At 47.4% G+C, this 4,639-nt stretch overlaps 2 non-coding genes across 2 annotated transcripts; one reads left to right on the plus strand and one right to left on the minus strand.

Moving 5' to 3' along the window:
• Nucleotides 1–3,193: 3,193 nt before the first annotated feature.
• On the plus strand, nucleotides 3,194–3,276 carry TRNAL-CAG. The gene has a single exon. It is a non-coding gene; the product is annotated as a tRNA-Leu (tRNA).
• Nucleotides 3,277–3,670: 394 nt separating this feature from the next.
• TRNAL-CAG lies at nucleotides 3,671–3,753 on the minus strand. The gene has a single exon. It is a non-coding gene; the product is annotated as a tRNA-Leu (tRNA).
• Between the last annotated feature and the right edge of the window lie 886 nt (nucleotides 3,754–4,639).

Genomic DNA, 4,639 nt, shown 5'->3' on the forward strand with positions numbered 1-4,639 from the left:
AATCCATGTACTCAATATAAACATTTTTATTGAGATATTTTGCATTCCTTTTTTTGCACTAAGATGACAACACATCCCAAGTGCTCTGTAGCTACATGTGATTAGTGGCTTCTGTAATAGACAGAACAACTGTAGACAACACCTAATATTCCTTTGAAAGAACATCCAGGAATCTTTTTGTCTTTTCAAATTCTCCAAGTTTCCTAACAGTTAAAACTTTCTTTCTTTTAGTTAATTATTGTTTATGATTTGACTGTGCTGGGTCTCCGTTGCTGGGTGTGCTTTCTCTAGTTGCAGAGCGTGGGGGCTACTCTCTAGTTTCGGTGCGTGGACTTCTCATTGCAGTGGCTTCTCTTGTAGCAGAGCACGGGTTCTAGATGCTCAGTCTTCAGTAGTTTAGGCAGGAGGGTTCCATGGTTGCAATTCTCCGGCTCTAGAGCACAGGCTCCATAATTGTGGTGCCTGGGCTTTGCTGCTCCAAGGTCTGTGGGATCTTCCTGGATCAGGGATCGAATGAGTGTCTCCTGCATTGGCAGGAGGATTCTTTTCCACTGAGCCACCAGGAAAGTCCTCCTGAGTTTTTTTTTAAATTAAAACAGAATTACCCAAGTAATCCATGTTCAAAATATAAATATCACATGCAGGTAACCAATGAGAAAAAAAAAAAATCACAATAAATGCCACCACCCAGGGATAATCACAGGTCCAGAAGGAAATGGCAACCCACTCCAGTATTCTTGCCTGGAGAATCCCATGGACGGAGGAGCCTGGTGGGCTACATACAGTCCAGGGGGTCGCAACGAGTCGGACACGACTTCACTTTCACTTTCTTTGATGTTTCTATGGCCTCTGAGACTTTAATAGAAACATTTTATTATAAACATATATTTTAAATAAATAATCTTTGTAATGAAACTGAGTTCCCCTGAAATCAAGTTCCTCTGCCAAGTTTATGAGAGTGATCGCTCTATTCAATACCTGTGACCATCAACATTGAGGCATATCAAAGGAAAGGAGGAATTGAAACTGTGCAGAACTCTGTGGGCCCCTCTCCAAATGCAAGGGCCTTTCTTTGGCCCCCGCATTTCTCTCTTTTTTCCCCCCGCCCATTTCTTATTTGTAGGAAAAAGGTTTCAGCCTCCAAGACCTTCTCTGATTCAAACAGTAATTAGAGTGAGGGAATGCAGAAAGAAACCATAGCACAGCCTTGGGGTGTGCTCTTGGTTCCTCCTGGTGGGGATGTAACAGCCTGACACACATCTCTGAGTTCTATGGGAACTAAGCGCCCAGCCCAGGCGGAGGACGGTAATTTCAGGCAGAGCACCCGCCGGCTGGAACCAGAATGCTAATATCTGAGGTTCTTAGAACACCGCCCTCTCTCCTCACCGCCAACCAATCAGAGGAAGGTTACACACCCTGCAGCCCTCCCCACCCTTGATGTGCCTGTGTAAACGTCCCTGGAACCCTTTGGGGAGTTCGGACCTTCTGAGCATGACCCACCTCTTCTCTCCTTGCATGGCCCTTGCCATAAATCTTTCCCTAATTCAAACTGACCTTCAGGTGTGTTTGGCCTCGCTGTGCTTTGGGCGCCCACACTTACTTTAGGTGACAACAAGAGGTTAGACAGGAGGGTCAGAGGCACAGAAGGCATCCTGAAGACAGAAGCAGAAGGTGGAGTGATGTGAGGGTATAAGCCAAAGAATGTGGGTGGAAAAGGAAAGGAAATGGATATTTCCTAGAGCAGGGGTCTCCAACCTCTGGGAGCTAATACCTGATGATTTGAGGTGGAGCTGATGTAACAATAATAGAAATAAAGTGCACAGTAAATGGAATATGCTCGAATCATCCCGAAACCATCCCCCACCCCTGGTCGGTAGAAAAACTTCCTTCCATGAAACCGGTCCCTGGTGCCAAAAAGGTTGGGGACCACTGCTCTAGAGCCACAGGGACACAGTTTTGACCTCTAGAACCATAAGATAATAAATGATGTGGTTTTAAGCCACTAAATTAGTGGCAGTTTGTTACAGCAGCAATAAGAAACTAATAGGGAACTGTCAAATCCCCTCACCAGCCTTCCTGCAGTGACTGTCCAGCCTTGTCTTGAATGCCTCCTGTGATGGGGATGTCACTGTCTACACAGGCAGCTTATTTTCTTTTCAGCAAGCTCTTCGTGGAAAACTTCCTCGGTGGTAACTACCCACCCATTGCACCTACATATCAAGCCTCAGTTCCTGCAGCAGGATTCAACAGGCACAATTCCAACCCCTTAAACACAGCAGGCTTTTGTAAACAGATTAATGGTCTCTTCTCCAAGTTTAACATTCTCTAGCTTTTCCTTCGTTCAGTTTATTAAAAAGGTATAAAAGCCAACTTTCTCTTTCTTGATGAGGCTTCACCTAAAAACGTGCAGAATGGAAGCCCATTGCCGTGGCTTCAATCCATTGAGGAGTCCATGCAAAGTCCATAATACCCTCTTCCAAAAAGAATCGTCTAGACCTACTCTCACTTCCCCCCAGGGGCCCAACAATAGTCTAGACCCTTTCAGATAATTTTAGTCATTAAAAATAATGTGAAAACTTAGTCACAGCGTTGGCAAGTGACTAGAATTCAATAATATAGTTTCATTTCCATTGTTATTTATTTTTATGGTTATTTCCTGTTGATGGCAAGAGAAACTAATTTTCCGTTTCTGTGTAGGCTACAAAGTTTCCTTTTAAAACATCTAAGTAGTAAAACGGAGAAGGCAATGGCATCCCACTCCAGTACTCCTGTCTGGAAAATCCCATGGATGGAGGAGCCTGGAAGGCTGCAGTCCATGGGGTCGCTGAGGGTCGGACACGACTTCACTTTCACTTTCACTTTTCACTTTGATGCACTGGAGAAGGAAATGGCAACCCACTCCAGTGTTCTTGCCTGGAGAATACCAGGGACAGGGGAGCCTGGTGGGCTGCCGTCTATGGGGTCGCACAGAGTCGGACACGACTGAAGTGACTTAGCAAGTAGTAAAAAGACTGAACTGCTTTAAGGGTAACGGTAAATCTTGGCAGTACGGTGGTTATTGATTGTGGATGACGAGGGGCTGTGTGGCTGGATCTCGAGCTCTGAAAGACCTCAGAATTATTTGAATAATTCCCAAGCTACGTCGCACCAATAGTGACTTAAATAGAATCCCACGAAAGTCTTAAGACCGGTAGTCAGGATGGCCGAGCGGTCTAAGGCGCTGCGTTCAGGTCGCAGTCTCCCCTGGAGGCGTGGGTTCGAATCCCACTTCTGACAATACTCTAGCTTTTTGCCGCTCAGTCGTGTCCGACTCTTTGCGACCCCATGAATTGCAGCACACCAGGCCTCCCTGTCCATCACCACCTCCCGGAGTTCACTTAGACTCACGTCCATCGAGTCAGTGATGCCATCCAGCCATCTCATCCTCTGTCGTCCCCTTCTCCTCCTGGCCCCAATCCCTCCCAGCATCAGAGTCTTTTTGCCTTTTCCTCACTTCAAATGTCTGAAGAATGGCTTTGCGGTTTCAGAGAAGGACTCCTTTTACATTTCAAAAGAAGTCATCAGGAAATAACATGTCATAAGTAGAAAATACTTGTTTTGTAAAAAGATTAATATCCACAGGGCATGTTTCAGACGTCGCCGTTAGTGAAAAATGAAAAAGGTCTAGCTTTGTCAGAAGTGGGATTCGAACCCACGCCTCCAGGGGAGACTGCGACCTGAACGCAGCGCCTTAGACCGCTCGGCCATCCTGACTACCGCTAAGAGTGTTTTGCAAGCGATCCTCTTCGAAATAGTTCCAGTGTGCGCATGCGTGGCGAACAGCAGGCGCTGCGGCTTTGTTCTCCGCCCAGCGTTAGGAGGAGCTAGATACAAGCTTTTGTTCCAACTGGAGGAGCGAAATGCGACGCGAAGGTACAGAAACCCGCCTGGGCAGCAGCAGAGGGCGCGCGCGGTGTGCTGGAGAATCTGACAGGCCAAGAATCAGAGGACTCCCACCTGCTAGCATTCGTGCCGCCGACAGGCTTTCATTCTGCACTCATGTACTTACTATTCACATCAGCTTTGATTTGCATGTCGTATACATTTACATTTCTGCATACATGCCCTCATGCCTTTACCGCACACAGAGCAGACAAATCCGCACATTCGCTTTGGCTTATAGGTCTCTGAATCAGGTGAAGCCAGGGGTATCGCAAGGCCTCAGGGCAAGCGTACCGCGTGATCTCCTTCCTAACATTCGTCGAAACGCCAACTTCACCTCTGTATGTGTGTTTAACTCATTCACGCAGACTCCAGGTTACGTCGAGTCCTGCAGCGGGCAAAGCCATCAGATCCATCTTTTTCCTGACCTTGTTCCTAGCGCCCCAAACTTGCTTGACACACAGTAGGCGGGCAGGGAATGTCCGTGGATTAATCCCTCCCGCGCCGCCTCCTTCCCGCATTCCGTTTCTTCCCTAGGCCCCCGCAGCACCTTCCACCCACTCCTTCCCCGACTCCACCCACCCAACCAGAATTACCCACGCACTCGCTCTGTCCAGGGACCAGAAGATCCCAGGTCGCGAGAGTGCCTTTCTCCACGGGATTTCCTGGAGGCCTATATACTAAAGAGAATTTCTGCCCTCAAGACACATTCAAATCT

This window comes from Bubalus bubalis, chromosome 18 (assembly GCF_019923935.1).
Source record: "Bubalus bubalis isolate 160015118507 breed Murrah chromosome 18, NDDB_SH_1, whole genome shotgun sequence".
In the NCBI taxonomy this organism is placed as follows: domain Eukaryota; kingdom Metazoa; phylum Chordata; class Mammalia; order Artiodactyla; family Bovidae; genus Bubalus; species Bubalus bubalis.